The sequence below is a fragment of the Miscanthus floridulus genome, chromosome 6 (assembly GCF_019320115.1).
Source record: "Miscanthus floridulus cultivar M001 chromosome 6, ASM1932011v1, whole genome shotgun sequence".
Classification (NCBI taxonomy): domain Eukaryota; kingdom Viridiplantae; phylum Streptophyta; class Magnoliopsida; order Poales; family Poaceae; genus Miscanthus; species Miscanthus floridulus.
In genome coordinates this window covers 48,520,911-48,542,287 of record NC_089585.1, presented here as the reverse complement: position 1 = coordinate 48,542,287, position 21,377 = coordinate 48,520,911, and positions in this window count along the sequence as shown.

Here is a 21,377-nt window from a genome sequence, read left to right as displayed (position 1 = left end):
ATAATGGTTCCTTTACACTCACTACTGGAATCTCGTTTTTTTCTGTGTGTGCGAAAACACATAGAAAAATACGAATACCGTCAGAAAAATATTTTTCTGACGATGTACCCTCAGAAAAATACCCACAGAAATATAATGACAGAAAAATCAAATTTTTCTGTGGGTTCACCGTCAGAAACAATTTTTCTGTGGATCTCACACGCACAGAAAAATTGTTTTCGCCCAGATTAAAACTAATTTTTCTGTGTGTTAATCCACACAGAAAAAAGAAATAAACGCACAGAAAAACACGTTTTTTTTTTCTGTCGGTCCAGGTGAACTCACAGAAAAATTCATTTCGCCCAGATAAAAAAAAATTTTCTGTGTAGCCAGCCTCACAGAAAAAAAGAGTTAAACGCACAAAAAAAAATATTTTAAAACAGTAGCAACAGAATATTAAAATATATATTTTCCATACAGTAATTTCTGTGCATGACCAACAAGATTTCATTCAAATAATACACAAATACAGTACTCAAAGGGACCTGCTATCATATAAAAGAAACGAAGCATTACTGATGGACCCGCTAGCAAATGAAAGAGTCAAAGAATTAACTGCTGCTGTGAAAGAAACTGTCACTCAGCACTCCATCACCATCTGTTAATCAAGAATGGAGGTGCTGGGCTTGAAGTTGAATGCACTGCAGAAAATAGAACAGGAAATTATAGAAGGGATGCAAAGATATAAGTGTACAGAGAGATTTGAGCATGCCGAAGCAAAGAAGATAAAACAATCATGACAGGAGATCATTTCTTTTGAACAAGTTCCTCAATTTATTTGTGACCCCAAAGATTATGGTGTCATCATTTCAAATGTCAGGAAGGTAGTGCTACTAATAAACTCATGCAAAACAGTTCAAGTGAAAAAATGTAGAGAGATGATTAAAGAAAACGATTTCTACAGGCTCACCACGTTAGCGTGCTTCTATAGGTAAGTTCAAACTTCAAAGACTAGGACACTCTTAGCCTGAACACATTAACATCAAAGCACATTACACCATTGATTATTACTGCAAATAGTGACAAAAACTCTGCCTACTAATCAAAAGAAACTCTCTCCATTATTCATGTGATGCTACAACTTGTCTTCTGAATTGTTGTAAAATACAATTGCTGTAGTAAACAGCACTGTTAAGCCCTGAATCATATACACATGCAAGCTGTCAAACATAGATGTTTATAGATATACTGCATATATTATTGGTACCATATATTATTAGTAGCATAACAAAAGTGACTAGAGTTGTCTCACGAGTGACGACAGCGACATGTACATGATTCAAAATATCTCGGTTTCAACTGCCAGGCCGTCGGAACTCGGAACCAGTGGACACTAACCTCAGTACTTTTATCACTCCAAGCTGCTTTGATCAGTAGCCGAACCTCAAAAAAACAAAGTACTAGTAAACTAGACTTAGCTGCTACTAGTAGATAGTTACTCAGTACTCACCAAGTTGAAAAAAAAAAATCCGAAACAATGAAACGAACTGGAAGGATCATAGAAGGACGTATTGGATTTGGATTCGATGGCTCTAGGCACAAAATAAACTCTCAGAAACAGTCGACCCAGAAAATATATGGAGATAGGGTGCCAAATCTGGTAACAAGGACCAGAAGGAAAGCAGATGGATAGAGTGCCAAATCTGGTAACTGGAGCAGCCAAAGAAACAATCCTGGGAGACCCCAAGGAGACCGGATGAGAGGGGTCCACCTCCACCAAGACAACGGTTTGAACTAACAATAGAGGAGAAGAACATTCTTCTAGAAGTTGAACCCATAATATTCCGTGTGAGAAGTTGAGTAATCTTGAGTGGTTTGTCACATGAATGCAATAACAGAAAGCTAACATGGTAGAATGGGCAAGTTTTCTTATATGAGAAAGATGTCTAAAAAAATCTGTAGATCAAAATAATAATAAGACAGTGCAAAGAAATAGATCAGTTATATACTAGCACAGATCAGTTATATACTAGCACATAGTAGTGATGATATCTCAAAATAATAATAAGAAGAAAAAAAACAGGTCACGAGCGCATGGCATGTAGCCCACGTACACAAAATACCAATAATAAGATGGTGATCAAATGATGTAGTATTCAACACATTGGCCTCAGATATCAGTTGCTCCTCGGTTGACCTTGAGCTTGGAGCATAAGAAACAAACAGAGTAAGAAACAAAGTTCCAGTACCTCAACACAAGCTCAAGGTCATCAGTTCTTGGCATGCTTAATATGATATCATCATTGGCAAAGTAAGTGAGGCCTCAGCTTAACGATATGTTGGTACAATTTTCAGATACTCAATCATAGGTGGCTGCCAAGGCAAAAAAAAAAAAAACAGATAGAAGAAAACTAAGATCATGTCCCATGGTTTGATGACAGTCATGAGAATCATACAGAATGCACAAAAAATAAATTGCAGCCACCTCAGAGTTTATTTTTCATGTTGCATCATTGGCCAAATAGATATTAAGAGTTTGAACATCACAGTCATATCAAGAGATTGAACATCAGTGTCAAATTCTAGATGCTTCAGCACAAAGAACCCTCACTAGATCTAGAATCAGAGCTATGGACTTAAGCAAGACGCGGCTACCACACCATAGGGTGCTCCTCCAGCGCCTAGGGTTAAGTAAACATCATCGACCAAGGCACTTTGCTCAGTTTGTAAATTGGACTAGGCATCATCATGTGCAAAATCTAGGCGACAAATGCTTAGATTTCTGAAAGCAGTTGCCATCATATTTACTACAAGGCATTGAGATAAAGCAACTGTCAATGGGAGGAGCAGCCAAGCACTTACAAACGGAAGAAGACAAAAGTTCCAGCCAAAATTTCACAGAAGAAATACCACAAGACAGTGACCATCTCCAGAAATTTACCCATTATCAAGAGCAAAAGAACTCGAGAAATGGCTCAGATTTACCCATTATCAGCCTTACAACTGCAACTTAAATTCAGCTGGAGCTTAATTTAATTCTCTCTCTAATGGGAATTGAACTGGCCACAGAACTGGTTGCTTGTACTGGTACAAGCCATCATAGTTAAGCAGCAAACAAAACAAAATATCCCAAGTACCAGCTCATAAGGTGCTAAAGTGCAGAAGTTCTCTAATGGAAACTTGATTCATCACAGCCACTCAAGAGTAGTACAAAACAAAAAAAGTCACAAGGCATAGTTAGGGAAGGGGAGAGCAGCGCGGCACGAGACTAGGGTTCCATATCATCTCAGCTTCGCAAATATCACATATCAAAATGATTGATTAGGTTGATACATGCAAGATATTCAAGATACTGTTTTCATAGCATCTCTAAGCTGCAGGATGCACCCCCAATTTCAGTCCCCTAAAGCTGAAATATTTTTGAATGTGTCAATCTGTAGAAGCAATTCAATATGTAGTAACATACATGAGGTGCTATACTAGTCAGCGCTTTCACAAAAATATCCAAATTATTGCTAAGAAATAAGACATTGTTTCAATCTGTAGACAGAGTAACTGCTAATGCATGGTCTGAATTTTTAGACGCAAGCAACATATACGCAACTGTATTTTCAATTCTACTACGAACCACATATCAATCTCACTAGATCTCTTTTTAATTTAATTCTAACACAACCAGACATGACATAGAAATATTAACTTTTTACTAAATATACAAATGTTACTACTGCTAGTCATCATATAAATTCATAGGTCTTATCCTTACTGGCACTTAAAGGCACTGGAATCACCAACCCACAAACTGAAATAAGTACAAACATTTCTAGTGGTCAGACTGCTGCTTGTGCCAACATGCTTGTGCCCCCAAGCCGCGCCGGATCGCGGCGCATATTAAATTCAGATGCTACCAACTCAAGATAGTGTCTGATAGCAACTACCAACTCAAGATAGAGCTGTTCACTTAAATCATTTGGGTCATCTCATATTGGCAAATTCCCTGAATGCCTAGTATGTCTGGCTGGGTTCACCAATACCATCTTTGTTGACTACAATCACATAGTGTGCTCTATCTGTTGCCTATAGATTGTTGACTACAAAAATAATTTAATATTGCACCTAGTAGGCACTTAAAATAGAGAAGACAAAACAGCATGAACATCAACTAAGAGCAAAAATAAAGTGCACAGAGTAATCTTACATGTCACTTTCATCTTCCTTAAGCATAACAGAGTAATCTTACATGTATTGCTCTGGTAAAAAAAAATCAGTACTAGTTATATTAACAAAATTCAATCCACATCCTACGGCATACACATGGGATTAGATCAGATCTGTTCTGAATACACATAACCAAATAGTTTAAATTAGGGTTCGTTCTCAAATTTGCACAAAAGGGAAGAGAAGGAACATGCATACCTGGCTTGTGTTGTGGGTGCTTGTCGTTGGCAAAGGGCTCACCTCGGCCACTGGAAGGAGGCTGCACTCAGAGCTGCAAGTGACCTGATGTGGTTGCGCTTGGAGCTGTAGATCTGGACATCGGGCTGAGAAGGGGCTCTAGATCCACCATGCTCAGGAGGGCGCGCACGCCATGAGGGCTGTGCTCGGGAGGATAAGAGGCCACCGCCACGCCCCGTCGCCGGCTGGATCCAGGAGAGGGAGGGCTAGATCCGGCCGGGTGAAGAAGGGGGAGGGGAGGGGCACCCGCCGGGGAAGAAGGGGGAGGGAAGGGGAGCCGGCGGGGGAGAAGGAGGGGGAGGGCGCAGATCGGCTCGGTCGGCGGCGGATCCAACCGCCTGGGGGCGCGCTCGCCATGGATTTGGCCAGATCCGGGGGTGAAGGAGATGGGCCGCGCCCGCCGCATCGATGAAGAGGGAGAGGGAGGAGAGGGAGTGGCGGCGCTGCTCGGGGAGGGGAGGGGAGGGGCGCGGCGCGGCGCTGAGTCGTAGAGGGAGGGGCGCGCTGAAAGGAGAGAGTGAGGGAGGGGGCACGGTCTAGTGCGTGCGTGAGAGGGTGTTTGGGGGCGCGGCGGCCGGCGGGTTAGGGTTATGATTTTTTCTGTGCGTGTACATATTTTTTCTGTGTGTTTTTAAAGAACCGCCAGAATAAATTGTATTTTTCTGTGGGTGTTTATTTTTTCCGTGTGTGTATTGTCACGCACAGAAAAATTATGCGATTTTTTTGTGGGTTTTAGTATTTTTCTATCGGGATATTTTGGAACCGACAGAAAAATCGTAATTTTTCTGTGCGTACCAAAAATAACGCACAGAAAAATTTATCACCCACAGAAAAATGCGAGATTCCAGTAGTGACTAGATATCTTATCAACATAGGAATAAAGCTACATATGCCAGAACATGGAATTCCTGTCGGATCATTACTGTTAGTTGTGCTGGAGCCAACAGTGAATGCTTATCACAACTGGTTCGTAAATCTAGGATCTAGAAAATTCAGGAAAAGCTATTCACTCGGCAAATGAAGGCACCTATCACTGCTGCCTCAATCATCACATGGCAGTAACCACAAACTAACAATAATAAGGGTGACACTGTTGGCGTAATCCTGCCAACACTGATGAAGAAGACACCGAGCAGGAGAGGAGCGAGTCAGTTGGGTGGGAAGGTGAGAATTCGAACTGAAGGACGCCAGAGCGGAGCTGCAGTTGCGGTGACCGCGTCCATGACTAGGCGGTTTCTGCAGAGTGTGTTTTCCGAGTCTTGTATCCACGTGTAGCGGTTTGTTTAGCTAATGGGTGTGTGTGAGATGGCTAATATATGTAGCTGATAGTTCGAGGAGTCGAGTTATCATATTGTAAGCTGGTTAGGTATATTGTATTTTGAACATTTGTGAGTGAAAAAGGGCACTGTCACCCGGGAGACCTCCGGGCAGTTGCCGAGTCAAACACGTGTGTTCATCGTGCTTTGATCTTTGATCCAACCACCATACAGTGTGTAATCGAGATCCTAGACTTACAAACACTACTACATACACAAAATCTTTTACACAACGTTTTCAAAGTAGCCTCGGAGGCGGGCGGCCCGGTTGCCCGCCTCAGTTATTCGAGGCAGGGCAGTTGGGCCAGCAACCGCCTCGGTTAATACATTAACCGAGGTGAGCATTGTAAAATAATCGTCCCCGTTAATAAGTATTAATCGAGGCGGGCATTGTAACATAACCATCTCGGTAAATAACTAGCCCACTATATATTCAGGACTTAGGGTTTTCTTCTCCTCCACTTGCTCTCTCTCTCTCAGCCATCTCTCTCTCAGCGGCGCCCGCAGCCGAGCGAGTCTCGACTCTCGCGACTCCACCCTTCCTCCCTCCACTCTCTGGCTCCCTCCACTAGTCCACTCTTGTAACACCCTAGTGTTAAGCATTACATTTGACACTTGCATTTCATGAGCACAAGCATCATCAAGCATTCATGAGCTTGAGCATATGAAGTTTTATTTCATTCACCTTCTCTTTATCACATGCGATGTTGCTCATATACTTAATTATGCTTGTAATCATGTATGACCAATGTATGAAATGGTTGTTAGGTCATGAAAACACCTTAGACACATCTAGGATGGTAAATGGAATAATTTTTGTATTCATGACATGAACCAATTTTGCTCCTAAGTGTTGGTTTACTTGGAAATGTCATTTTCATGATGCTAGTTTGACCAAAGTTGAACATTAGCTTAGAGTGTTTGCATAGCTGTGTGACCTAAACAAAAGTTGTAGTTCACATCATGGGTAACAAACTTTATTTAAGGGTCATGAGCTAAATTAGTGTCTAACATGGTATACTAGAGCTCACAAGTATCAACAAAATGCTATTTTTAAAACTTGAAATTTCGCTGTCTTTAACTGAATTTTAGTTTCAATGTAGCCTACTTTGGAGCATTGTAGTTTAAAAACCATTGCGATTTAGACAAAACTCCTTTAAGCAATCTTGTAGTACTCATATAGCTCTACACTTCGTATTAATGAAGTTTTCACAAATTCACTATGGATTAGGAGATTTAGGGGCTCAAAGATCACGAGTTCAGTCAACTAAATCGACACTTAGCCGATTTCGACGCCGGCAGTCATGGCTGACCGCGCGTAGGCTGCGGGCGCCACCTGGTGGTCGTATGCCGGCGATGGTCCCACCAGTCAGGCCGATGTGGGCAGCAAAACAGCAGCGATGTGCCCTCCCTCCTCACTTGCTCTCACTCGCCTCGCTCTGCCTCTCTCTCGCTCTCGCCGTGCTTGAGCGAAATTGCAGCGCCGACATCATTGCCGTTGAGCTCGCATGCCACTACCGCCGTGCCATTGTTCGTTTCCTCGCACCCACAGCTCTGCCGCACCCAACTCCACCCAGCCGACTCACCTTTGCCGCCATCCGAGCTCAGGTGAGGATGTGGTTCATGTCGCCGTCATCGCGGCCATCACCGGAGCACCGCCGAGATTGCTCTCGCCATGGCCGTGCTCCACTGAGCAGTCTCGCTCATGCCTTTCTTTCGTTAGGGTTAGCATAGGGTCATGTCTAGCTCACGCCGTTGGCTGTCGAGCCAATGCTGGCGTGTCAGTGCTGGAACACGGCTGCTCACCGCCACGCTCTCACCGCCGCCATGCCATGCACGCAGCCAAGCTTCATCGCCGCTCCACCATCGCCCTAACCTAACCTTAGGTCTCCGCTAGATCCTAGTAGAAGTGTAGTCGAGCCCGTCCGAGCTTGCTGTGGCTAGAGATGGCTGGTGCGCCACCGTGCAGCACCACTGTCCGTCATGGCCGCCATAGAGCTAGCTCTGATGACCCTCTGAGCCAACCGAGGGCACCTGTAGATGTGGAATGAGTAAGGGAACACATCGGTGGTGACCTCGCTGTTGGTGAGCTTTCCGCCGGTCAAGCTGGTGCTATGCTCTGTCTCACTAGCGCATGGGGCCGAGTTGACCACGGGCACCTGCTATCAGCCACCGTGGGTGTATAGATCGGGTGCACCTAGCTATAGCTCCCGGTTCATCTTGAAGTGTACTATTTGATAAAAATATTAAATATACTATTTAGGGTATTTTTCAAGGAGAATTAAATTGAGCAAGATAAGGGCTTTTAAAGTAGTTTATATCTTGTAAAATGCATAACTTGAGCTAGGAAAGTGATAAAACTATAATTCCAATTTTACTGGTCTTGTGTTGACATGCTCTAGCTAGTAAAAATATTAAACCTACAGTAAACATACTTGAAATATTGTGTTCCTATTTAATCTTAATTAATTGCTAGATTCTAGTGAAATTAATTAGGGTAAAAATACATAACATATGATCATATAAATTTTTACACAATATTATCATGCTAGGAGGAAAGTAAAAAAAATATTAAATCTGTTGCTTGACACTTTTCACTATGCTAAACTATTTTTGCTAAAATAAACATATGTAACTTATCATTTTTGGTAGAGGTAGCTATACTAATCCAAATGGCATGAAATTTGTACAATAAACTAATAGGATCATATGTAAGCTACTGCAATTTTCTCTGAATTTATTGAGCACTAAAATATTTATCCTGTAAATCACCTTATTATCTAAGGAAATTAATAAAGGAATATAAATAAATTAGTTAGGCTTAACCATGATATTTTCTGTGGTGTTTGTGATGCATATAATCTGTTGATGTTATTAGTTAGGATTAGAAGTATTTGTTTGTAGGCAACTAGTTAATTATTGGTTTATAATTCAACTAGATGGCTGTATGCGTAGTTTCTATTACGGTGATGATTCCATGATGATAATGATCCTTTTTATAAAACTTGTTAATAATAAAGTTCTAGATAACTTACTTATCTACCTTGTGTTAAATTTTCATAGTCATAGGCCTTATGGTTTAGGAATTATGGCTATTAGAAGTCTGCTGTTAGAAATGCTTTCTCTCTGGACAAATCTAAAAGATTGAATTGTTTGACCTAGATAACTATTGAATCACATTAAGATAACTAAAAGAAAGTTTTAGGAAATTTCATAAACTTTCCATAAAGTCCACAACCATATTATTTAGATGTGTATAACTCTAGTTATAGTCAAAACAAGTGGCTACTGTCTTGCAGTCCAGATAATGATCTACATAAAGTGTTTGTTTAGTAATTAGAGAAGAGATATGCACCTACTTAGTAAAAGAAAATTTATGTTGTTATCACCTTAATGCAATGCTATTGAGAACACTTATGAGGATGCATTTCATCACACCATATAATATCATACATGTCATTATATATGCATCCATGATATCTTATTTCATGCTCATGCATATAGGATCGTCCGAAGGGATAACTCTGTTGGAGTTCAAAGAAGAGCCGGAGGAACAACAGGAGGCACCTCAGGCCGTAGCTCTAGAAGGAGAGGATGAAACTCTTGAAGACTTACCCGAGTGCTCGGATCATAGACCAACTTCCTTTATCAAAGGCAAGCCCCAGAGCATTCTAAGTCTCTCATGTTTTACAAAATATCACTTGAGTCTTTTATGTTTGATGCATTAGGTTATAAGAGTTGATTGGAAACACTTGATGCATAGCACCACCTTGTTCAGATATATATATATCTTTAACCCTATGTAGGTATAGGATTGAATATATGCTTAGCCATGCTTAGACTAGTAGAAGTCGGGTGACTTCCTATCACCTGCGAGATATAGGTGGATACCGAAGCATGGTTGACTATATTTGCTATCGTGGAATAGAACCATGGGGTAATGTAACTAGAGGCTGGGCAGAGTCTATGCCTAGGTTGACTCATGTGATTTCGTCTATGCCGATTAAGGACCGTACCGTTGTTGGCACTTTTGTCAAGATTGAACGCATGCCTCTCACTTAACTAGCTGGATAACTCATTTCAACTATGAAGCCAAGTAGCTTAACTTAGACCGGGCCCCATTCTGTAAGAGTGCGCACTCTGGATGGTAGTAAGGATGTGCGGGGAGCCAGACGTGAGCCCAAGGGCAGGCTAGGCCTAAATGTCCTAGCAGTTGGTCATCCCTGATTGTGTGGCGCTGATCGAACCCACGAAATATGGACCTGAGTTGTACCAAAGGTGACTGTTGATCTGGTCTGCTTGGGTTTGTGTTAGGAATAAATTCTCAGCAGGTTGAAATCGATTCGAATCACCGTCTCTCCCAGATAGTGAGAAACTTGACTAGCCCCAACATCGTAGTAAGTGTATTATGGATAGATGATTATGAAGAACATGGAATTACTACACCGGCTATGGTTATTATTGTTATGCTACTAAATGACATACCACATGTTTGACACAGGTTAGTCGCCAATCTAGAAATAAATAGCTATAATAACTTGACGACTAAATTATATATGCACAACTAAATTAGTTGCTTTTTATGCAAATGTTGTCAAGTTAACTCCACTTATAAAGTCTTGCATGATCCTTGGAATCACTTTATTTTTGGTTTATGATGGGTAAGTTTAGCTGAGTACCTTCTTGTACTCAGGGTTTATTTCCCATTGTTGCAGATAATACGATGTATCAGGGCTACTGTAAGAACTACTTCTGTCCCACTGTGGAGGAGGAGTAGGGCCCTGGGCAAGGCGTTTCTCGTTAATCCCTCTCTTATGCTTTTGTGGAATTATGATCATGAGCTGGTACCTTATTTGAACAGTGATGGAGATGTGGTTTCAAACTCTATTTGCTCCCGCTACTATTTTACCTGAACTTGGTTTGTAATAACTTTTAATCGTACTCTGATGTACGGAACTGTATTTATGAACTTTATGTAATGTGTGACATGTATGTTGAATCATGTACAATCTTGGTTGTATCGAGACCTTTTGTGATACTCGATGGACTACTGGGTTTATATGGGCTCAAGTATGATAGTGTGATCGCTTGCGGGCTACCGTTGTACTTGTGCTCTTATAAATTGGACGGTCCTATCATAGCTGGCATAAGAGCAAGATTCAACATTAATTGCCACATGTGTATTTAAAACAAAGGTTTTTGTTCCTCCAAAACCAGTTTTGGCAACTAATATATATATATATATATTTATATATATATAGGTGTTTAAACCTAAAGTTTAAATCTAAAGTGTGCTAGTGATCACTTCCTTTAAGCCCAGTTAAGGATTTTAGGTGGCTAATTAAGTACTAACTTGGGGGTTTTTATTTTCGTCGTCCATATGACATGCTATTGTATAGATGCCATTCACTTGAGTGGTAATATATAGATCAAATGCCTCTACACCCAAGGTAAGATGGCACTCATCATCATAGTGGCATGACCGCAAGATGTGAGCGTGCAATCTAATGGGGAGAGTTAGCTTTGATACTAAAGTATATATATGTCTCATATATATATGAAGGTATCGGGTTAGCTTTGATACGACTGTATATGTATGTATGGGATGTATTTACTTTCAGGTAGCTTTGATACAGAAGTATATATATATGGGTATATATATGGAAGTATTTAGCATGCAACCTAGAGCCTAGATTTTTATTTCTGCATATATACTTGTGGGGTTGGGCTAAAATGAAATTCTTGTGCAGGTACACTAATAGAGAAACTTGTAGCCCAACTAGCTATGTTATATATGAGAGAATGCATGTATGCCACCGTGTATGTCATTACAAGTTTAATTTTTCTAAGTTTGTGAGGACGTACGATCAATCATTCATTACACACTTGCATTGTTACTCCCCTTATAAGTCTCTTATTCGGTTAAGTAACACTTTTCTATTATAATGTTGTTCTCATGAGAGTTGCACCATTTTGTTGGAACAGATGGCAGCATCAGCTGGGAGTGAGACTTTCCTAAAAATGTTTGGTACCCTTGCCCTACTTTGGAGAGTCCTGCATTATGCGGGATATACTGAACCGCCTCGCTATTCCTAGAGTGAGGTGTACCTAGAGGGACAACCATGGTACAAGGTGCAGCCAACCATACTAGCTCATACCCAAGCACCACTATGGCAGAAGTGGAAGGTAGAATCTAAAGGAAAAACTCCTTGGGAAGGTGCCCAGGTAGTTGCTTTTCAGGTGCTGAGCTAGATATGTTAGCAACACGGGGATGAGCTTATCGGTAGTGCCACTAGTACTTTTCCTTGGGTGGATCCATCCACAGCAGTTTGGGCACAGCGCAACCGTAATGCATTGATTCAAGACCAAGATGAGCGGGCAGATAGTTCTAGTCCCGCTATGAGTGCGATGTTTGCCATGATGAAGATGTTTTATGCTCGTCAGGACACTAGTGACTTATGGTAGAAGACCTATACCACTTGCATGGATAGGCTCATGAGGGCTGAAGCTGCACAATGTAAGCTGAGGAAGCATGTTCATAAGCACAAAAAGGCAGCAAGTGAGGCTCGTTGGGACTCCGATCAAGCTTATGTAGCATTGAAAGAACTCCACACTTAGATGGAACATGTCGATCAATAGAGTGTTGCCGCCCAAACAGCAAGAGCTGATCATCAGGCAGTGCTAGCAGGACTGCGAGAGCAGCTGGATGCCGCTCGTGCTGAGGCACTCACTACTACACGCCAGTGGATCCAAGCAAAGAACCATGCCGACATGGCAGAAGCAGCACAAAACAATGCCAAAGCCTTAGCCACATAGTAGGATAGTGTCGAAAGGGACTTGCGCTAGCCGCTTGCACATACCTAGAATGTGGTGGTTGATCTTCAGCATGAGGTGCATTATCTAAACAACCAACTGCACCTGCTCCTTGATGAGGAAAAGAAGATAGAAAGCTTCAAGAGAGGCCTTGGCACCAAACTGATGAAAACTATGGCCAACTCGAGATGTGCTACATATAATGAGTTTGTCAGCGATGCCCTAACCCAAGAGAACCAGAGTAATTTACATGCAACAGCAAAGGGTCACAAGAGAGCTGCTATGGCAGGTGCCTTAGGATCATCTTAGTCTAGAGCTCTAGTGGCAGCTAGGCCACAATTTCGTCCAGCAGCGCCTAAATATAGGCCTCCTTAGCCAAAAGCTCAGGCTAATCACCCTCAGAAGACATTTTGTAGGGCATTCACCATTGCTGTACCTAAGGGCAATGTAGGCCAGGGAAGCTTAGCAGAACCAAGGAACAAAGTTGGGCCATTGGGCCAAAGAGTGTCCCCATCCCAAGAAGAATAGCAATCAAAACTAGGGTAATCAGAAATAGACAAATCCTAAGGCACATCCTGGATACGTGCATTATACAACCATGGAGGAAATTCCTATAGGAAAAGTTGTCACCATTGGTATGTTCCTTGTTAATAAACATCCCTCCATTATTTTATTTGATTATGGAGCTTCTCATTCATTTATGAGCCAAGCATTTGCATCTAAGTATGTTCAGAAGATAATTAAGGTAGACAAGGGTGGTTATAGTATAAGTTTAGCTGGGGCTACTATCTCTACAAATCAAATAGTCAGAGGTGTGCTCATCTCTATACAAGAGAGGGAGTACACAATGGATCTGATAGTATTTCCCGGATTAGCCATAGATGTGATCTTAGGCATGAGATGGATGAGTGATCATGGAGTTCTCATTGACACATCCACTCGAACAATTATGTTGAGAGAATCAAAGGGGAGTAATGCTTTTCTAGTACCACTTCCCTAAAGTTTTGATCTTCAAAACTTGTCTTGTGCTATTCAACCCACTACCCTATGCGATATTCCAGTAGTATGTGATTTTCCTGATGTATTTCTAGATGAGTTGCCGGGTTTACTACCTGATAGGGATGTGGAATTTAAGATCGAGTTAGTGCTAGGTACGACACCTATCTCAAGAAGACCATATATGATGCCACCAAATGAGTTAGCCAAACTTAAAATTCAGTTACAAGAACTGTTGGACAAAGGTCTCATTCGACCTAGTTTGTCTCTATGGGGTTGTCTAGCTTTATTTGTAAAGAAGGACAAATCCTTGAGAATTTGTGTGGATTATAGGCCACTTAATGCTATGACCATTAAGAATAAATATCCTTTGCCTTGCATCAATATCCTGTTCGATCAACTAGCAAAAGAAAGGTATTCTCTAAGATTGACTTGAGGTCAGGCTATCATCAGATTAAGATTAGGCCAGAGGATGTACCTAAAATAGCTTTCTCCACTAGGTATATCCTATATGAGTATTTGGTCATGTCTTTTGGACTGACAAATGCTCCTGCCTACTTCATGTATTTGATGAATTCGGTACTCATGCCTAAGCTCAACAAGTTCATGGTCGTGTTTATCGATGATATCTTGATTTACTCAGAGAATGAGGTAGATCATACAGAGCATCTGAGAGTTGTTTTGTCCAGATTAAGGGAGCATAAATTATATGCCAAATTTAGCAAATGTGAATTCTGGTTGAAGAAAGTACCTTTCTTGGATCACATCTTATCTGAAGATGGAATTTTTGTAGACCCATCTAAAGTACAAGAGATCATGGATTGGAAGACCCTGACTTTGGTTCATAAAGTTTGGAGTTTTCTAGGGTTAGCAGGCTACTATCATTGTTTCATTCCTGATTTTTCCAAGATAGCTATGCCCATGACCAGACTACTCTAGAAGAATGAGAAGTTTAATTGGATGCCGGAATGTGAAGCTGCTTTTCACACCTTATGGACCTTATTAACTACAGCTCCTATTTTAGCACAACCCAACATTGAGAAGCCTTTTGATGTGTTCTATGGTGCATTAGGTATAGGTTTGGGTTGTGTGCTCATGCAAGAAGGAAGAGTTATTGCCTACTCTTTCCAACAATTGTGAAAGCATAAAGTCAACTATCCTACACATGATTTGGAGCTTGCCACAGTTGTCCACGCTTTGAAGATATTGGAGACTTTACTAGCTGAGAAACGTATGTCACATATACACTGATCACAAAAGTCTCAAATATATCTTCACTCAACCTGAGCTGAACATGTGACAACTTAGGTGGTTAGAGCTGACCAAGGACTATAATTTGGAAGTGCACTACCATCTAGGAAAAGCTAACATTGTAGCAGATGCACTTAGTTAGAAATCTCATTCTAACACCTTAGAAGCCTTGTTAGAAGATGGATTTAATTTGTTACATCCTGGTATGCTGCACAATATCACCGTTAGTTGTTCACTGGAGAGCAAAATCATTGAACTACAGAAGATGGATGTAGGTGTGTTTCACATCAAGAGAAAGATGAAAGAACAAGAAACCAAACATTTTAGGTTAGATGAAAGAGGTGTGTTGTGGTTCGAGGACCGACTTGTGGTACCAAAAGACCGAGAACATATAAATCAAATTTTAGATGAAGCTCATCCATCTAAGTTGTCTATCCATCTAGGTAGTAGCAAAATGTATCAAGATTTGAAAAGCTATTTTTGGTGGACCAAGATGAAGAAGGAAATCGTAGCCTACGTTGCTAGGTGTGATGTCTATAGCCAAGTGAAGGCATATCATCTGAAACCTGGTGGATAGCTTTAGCCATTCTCCATTCCAGGATGGAAATGGGAGGAAATAAGTATGAACTTTATTATAGGCCTCCCGCAGACACAAACAGGTCACAATTCTATATGGGTCATTATAGATCGCCTCACCAAGTCAGCACATTTTGTACCATTTAACACAAGGTATCACACTAGGAGGTACGCTAAGCTATACGTTTCTTAGACCATGAGATTACATGGAGTACCAATGACCATAATCTTAGATTGGGCACCATAGTTTATAGCTTGTTTTTTGGAACACTTACACCAGTCCTTGGGAACTAAACTAATCAGAAGTTCAGCATACCATCCATAAACTTCTAGACAAACCAAGCGAGTGAACCAAATCTTGGAAGATATGTTGAGAGCTTGTGTTATATCCTCCAAGGATTCATGGGAGAAATGGCTACCTTTAGTCGAGTTTTCCTATAACAACAGTTATCAAGAGAGCATCAAGATGGCTCCTTTTGAAGCCTTATACAGTAAAAAATGTAGAACTCCCTTGAATTGGATTGAGCCCAGAGAAAGAAGATATTATGGCATTGACTTTGTCATAGAAGCTGAAGAGCAAGTACGCATTATCCAATAGCATATGAAAGCAGCTTAGTCTAGGCAAAAAATTATGCTAATAAGAGAAGAAGACCATTAACCTTCAAAGTGGGAGACTATGTGTACTTAAAGGTTTTGCCCATGAAAGGAGTGTAGGGATTTGGAGTAAAAAGGAAGCTTGCGCCTAGATATGTAGGGCCATACTAGATTATTCAATGGAAGGGAAATGTCACCTACAAGTTACAACTTCCCCCAAAGATGAGTGCTATATTCAATGTCTTCCATGTTTCTCAGTTAAAAAGATGGTTTCGCATACCTGAGGAAGCCATTGCACCCACCAACATTAAGCTCCAATCGGATTTGACCTATGAAGAGAAACTGATCCAAATGCTAGAAGAAATGGAAAAAGTAACCTAGAGTAAAGTCATTAAGTTATACAAGGTGGTGTGGAATAACGATAGTGAACAAGATGCCACGTGGGAATGGGAGAAGTATTTACGTGAGGTCTATCCCGCTTTTTATGAAGAATGATAGGTCTTGCAAATCTCAGGACGAGATTTCTATAAGGGGGAGGGGCTATAACACCCTAGTGTTAAGCATTACATTTGACACTTGCATTTCATGAGCACAAGCATCATCCAAGCATTCATGAGCATGCGCATATGAAGTTTCATTTCATTCACCTTCTCTTTATCACATGTGATGTTGCTCATATACTTAATTATGCTTGTAATCATGTATGACCAATGTATGAAATGGTTATGAGGTCATGAAAACACCTTAGACACATCTAGGATGGTAAATGGAACAATTTTTGTATTCATGACATGAACCAATTTTGCTCCTAAGTGTTGGTTTACCTAGAAATGCCATTTTCATGATGCTAGTTTGACCAAAGTTGAACAATAGCTTAGAGTATTTGCATGGCTATGTGACCTAAATAAAAGTTGTAATTCACATCATGGGTAACAACTTTATTTAAGGGTTATGAGCTCAATCAGTGTCTAACATGGTCAAATAGAGCTCACAAGTATCAACAAAATGCTATTTTCAAAACTTGAAATTTTGGTGTCTTTAACTGAATTTTAGTTTCAATGTAGCCTACTTTGGAGCATTGTAGTTTAAAAACCATTGCCATTTAGACGAAACTCCTTTAAGAAATCTTGTAGTACTCATATAGCTCTACACTTCGTATTAATGAAGTTTTCACAAATTTACTACAGATTAGGAGATTTAGTCCCTCAAAGATCGTGGGTTTAGTCAACTGAATCGATACTTAGCCGATTCCAACATTGGCCATCGTGGCTGACCATGCATAGGCTACGGCCGCCACCTGGTGGTCGTACACCGGCGACGATCCCACCAATTAGGCCGATGTGGGTATCAAAATGACAGCGATGCGTCCTCCCTCCTCACTCACTCTCACTCACCTCGCTCTGCCTCTCTCTCGCCCTCGCCATGCCTGAGTGAAACCGTAGCGCCACCATCATCGCCGCCAAGCTCCACCAAGCTCACATGCCACCACCGCTGTGCCATTGTTCGATTCCTTGCACCCACAGCTCCACCGCACCCTGCTCCACCTAGTCAACTCACCCTTGTCGCCATCCGAGCTCAGGTGAGGATGCAGTTTGCATCACCGTCGCCACAGCCATCACCGGAGCACCACCATGCTTGCGCTCGCCATGGCCGTGCTCCACCAAGCAATCTCGCTCACGCCTTTCTTCATTAGGATTAGCATAGGGTCACGTCTAGCTCACGCCACTAGCAGTCGAGCCAATGCCGGTGTGTCGGTGCTAGAATGTGGCTGCTCACCACGGTGCTCTCACCACAACCATGCCATGCACGCGGCCAAGCTTCACCACCACTCCATCGTTTCCCTAACCTAATCCTAGGTCTTTGCTAGATCCTAGTAGAAGTGTAGCCGAGGCCGTCTGAGCTTGGCATGGCCAGATATGGCTGGTGCGCCACTATGTAGCACCACCATCCTTCATGGCCACCATCAAGCTAGCTTTGGTCAGCCTCTAAGCCAACAGAGGGCACCCATAGATATAGAATGAGTAGGGGAACACATCGGTGGTGACCTCATCGTTGGTGACCTCGCCGTCGGTGAGCTTTTCGCCGATCAAGCCATTGCTCTGCTCTATCTCACTGGTGTGTGGGGCTGAGTTGACCATGGGCCCCCGCTATCAGCCACCGTGGGTGTATAGACCGGATGCACCTAGCTGTAGCGCCTGGTTGGAAATTTATTTTTTTATTTGTTTTCATAGATTTTGTAGCAAACTTGCAAAAATTATATCTTCAGCTAGGAGTATCCCAATGGGGTGAACCAAATTTTGTTGAATTTATCTTGAAGTGTACTATTTGATAAAAATATGGAACCTACTATTTAGGGTATTTTCTATGAGAATTAAATTGAGTAAAATAAGTGCTTTTAAAGTAGTTTATATCTTGTAAAATGCATAACTTGAGCTTGGAAAGTGAGAAAATTATGATTCCAATTTTGCTGGTCTTGTGTTGACATGCTCTAACTAGGAAAAATATTAAACCTATAGTAAGCATACTGTAAATATAGTCTTTTTATTTAATCTTAATTAATTGATAGATTCTAGTGAAATTAATTGGGGTAAAAATACATAACATATTATCATACAAATTTTTACACAGTATTATCATGCTAGGAGGAAAGTAAGAAAAATATTAAATCTATTGCTTGCACTTTTTACTATGCTAAACAATTTTTTTTCTAAAATAAGCATATGTAACTTGTCATTTTTGGTAGAGGTAGCTGTACTTATTCAAATGGCATAAAATTTATATAGTAGACTATTAAGGTCACATGTAAGCTACTGTAATTTTCTCTGAATTTATTGATCCTTGGAAATATTTATCCTGTAAATCACCTTATTATATAAGGAAATTAATAAAGGAATTTAAATAAATTAGTTAGGCTTAACCCCGATGTTTTCTATGGTGTTTGTGATGCATATAACTTGTTGATGTTATTAGTTAGGCTTAGAAGTATTTGTTTGTAGGCAACTAGTTAATTATTGCTTTATAATTCAACTAGATGACTGCATGCGTAGTTTCTATTTTGGTGATGATTCTATGATGATAATGATCCTTTCTGTAAAACTTGTTAATAACAAAGTTGTAGTTAACTTACTTATATACCTTATGTTAAATTTTCATATGGCCTGTTCGCTGGTTGGTTTTTGGGCTGGTTTGGGCTGGCTGGTGCTGGTTTTATGTGAGAGGAAAACATTGTTGGTTGGCTGGTTTGGGCTGGTTGAAACCAACAAGCGAACAGGGTGATAGTCATAAGATTTATGGTTTAGAAATTATGGCTATTAGAAGTCTGCTGTTAGAAATACTTGCTATCTAGATAGATCTGAAAGATTAAATTGTTTGACCTAGATATCTGCTGAATCGCATTAAGATGATTAAAATAAAATTGTAGACAATTTCATAAGCTTTCCATAAAGTCTACAACCATATTAGTTAGATGTGTATAACTCTAGATATGGTTAAAACAAGTGGTTGTTGTCTTGCAGTCCAGATAATGATCTACATAAGTGTTTGTTTAGTTACTAGAGAAGAGATATGCACCTACTCAGTAAAAGAAAATTTATTTTGTTATCACCTTAATGCAATGCTGTTGAGAACACTTATGAGGATGCATTTCATCACACCATATAATATCATACATGTCATTATATATGCACCCATGATATCTTATTTCATGCTCATGTATATAGGATCGTCCAAAGGGATAACTCTATTGGAGTTCAAAGAAGAGCCAGCGGAACAACAGGAGGCACCTTAGTCTATAGCTCTAGAAGGAGAGGAGCAAACTCTTGAAGACTTACCTGAGTGCCTAGATCACAGGCCAACTTCCTTTATCAAAGGCAAGCCCCGGAGCATTCTAAGTCTCCCATGTTTTATAAAATATCACTTGAGTCTTTTATGTTTGATGCATTAGGTTATAAGAGTTAATTGGAAACACTTGATGCATAGAACCACCTTGTCTAGGTATATATAGCTTTAACCCTGTGTAGGTCCAGGATTGAATACATGCTTAGTCATGCTTAGACCGGTAGAAGTTGGATGATTTCTTGTCACCTTCGAGATATAGGTGGATATCGAAGCACGGTTAACTATATTTGCTATCGTAGAACAGAACCATGGGGTAATATAACTGGAGGCCAGGCGAAGTCTATGTGTATGTTGACTCATGTGATTCCATCTATGCTAATTAAGGACCGTACCGTTGTTGGCACTTTTGTTGAGATTGAACACGTGCCTCTCACTTAGCTAGCTGGATAACTTGTTCCAACCACAAAGCCAAGTAGCTCAACTCAGGTCAGGCCCTATAACAAAACTATCTAATTTATAAGAGCACAAGTACAATAGCAATCACCAAAGTGATCAAGCTATCATACTTGAGCCCATATAAACCCGGTAGTCCAATGAAATCACGAAGGATCTCAAACCAGCCAACATACAAACTAAGATCGTACATGATTCTACATAACAAGTCACATGTTACATCATAGTTCACAAATGGTTCACAAGTATCTCATATACATCAAAGTTCACATAGTTATTACAAACCAAGTTCAAATATCAAAAGCAAAGTAGTTTGTCATGAACATCACACTTAGTTCAAATACATGCCAGTACCACGATCATTTCTAGCAAAAGCATAACAGAGAGGATAACTTAGGAGTACCATGCCCCATGGTTTAGTCCTCATCCACGGTAGGATGAAGGTAGTTCTTACAGTATCCATGATACATCATATCATCTGCAACAAGAGGGAATAAACCCTGAGTACGAGAATGTATTCAGCTAGACTTACCCATCATAAACCAGAAATAATCTAACACCAAGGAGTATGTAAGGCTTTATCAGTGAAGTTAGCTTGACAACATTTGCATTAAAGCTTAAGTAACATAACTTGGAGATTTAATATCTTTAGCATCAAATTGAATACCTATTCATTAAGCATCTCTAGATTAGCACCTGTACTAGAGAAATCACTTGATTAAGCTAATAAGAGTTAGTAATCATATTCGGTGTATTAATTTGAGCATCATCATAACCATCAAGTTCCATCAATTAATGCTACATTGCCGATGCTCAGTGAAGTTCTCATTATCCGAGACAGATGGCAACTCAATTTGATTTCAACCAGCTAGGGAGTTATTCCTAACATAAACCCATACTTCCCCGTCTAGGTCATGTCGGGTCACCTTTGGTATAGCTCAGGTACAACTGCGGGTCCGATTAGCACCGCACCCTTTGGGATACTACTAGTCTGCTAGGAAGTTTGGGCCCGACCTGCCCTTGGACTCACGCCACTAGCTCCCCGCATATCCTTACTTTCTCTAGTGTGCGCACTTTCACTTACCGAGTCCTGGCCTGACTTGAGCT